We start from the raw sequence: 626 nt of genomic DNA on the forward strand, positions 1-626 counted from the left end.
CCTTCTTATCCTCGTCTGTCGAGCCGTTTGATTCTCGTCGCCGTCCGCGAGTGTGCATATTATATTAATAGTGGTCAGTCCAGGCCCGTACTTAGGGGAGGGCCAGGGTGGGCCATTGCCCCTCTTGGCGGGACTTGGGGGGGCGGTACATTTTTATGAACTTTTTTAGATTCTGAGTGGAACGATGAATGTATTGATTTTACAATGATGTGTGTTTTTTTATTTTTTTATTTTTTTATTTTTTTATTTTTTTTTTTGTGTATGTACACGATAAGTAGTCGAAATAATGCTACGATTTTCAACTTCAGTATCTTGTTCGATCAGAAAGTGAATATCGTTGGTGCATTGGGGAGGTCAAAATTTAAATTTCCCAGTAGTTTTTCAAAAGCGCCGGGAAAAACAAAAGAAAAATTAAGGAAAAACGGGAATTTTTACGCAAAATCTGTTTTCGAGAAAATCGATTTTGGTTTTTGGTGTAACTTTAAAAAAAATGACCGTGGATGCATGAAATTTTGACTGAATGTTTACATTTCCATTTTCTATACACGATAAAATTTTCAAATATTTTGACTTATTTTGAGCTCTTTACGGACATTGTCAGGTTTTCATTTTTTTTAGTTTTTTTT

At 35.1% G+C, this 626-nt stretch overlaps 1 protein-coding gene across 1 annotated transcript in view; it reads left to right on the forward strand.

Moving 5' to 3' along the window:
- The window catches only part of LOC100167341 (Bardet-Biedl syndrome 2 protein homolog), a 13880-nt gene that overhangs the window by 363 nt on the left and 12891 nt on the right, over positions 1–626 (forward strand). The gene's annotated exons all lie outside the window — the stretch shown is intronic.

Source organism: Acyrthosiphon pisum, chromosome A1, assembly GCF_005508785.2.
Source record: "Acyrthosiphon pisum isolate AL4f chromosome A1, pea_aphid_22Mar2018_4r6ur, whole genome shotgun sequence".
In the NCBI taxonomy this organism is placed as follows: Eukaryota; Metazoa; Arthropoda; class Insecta; order Hemiptera; family Aphididae; genus Acyrthosiphon; species Acyrthosiphon pisum.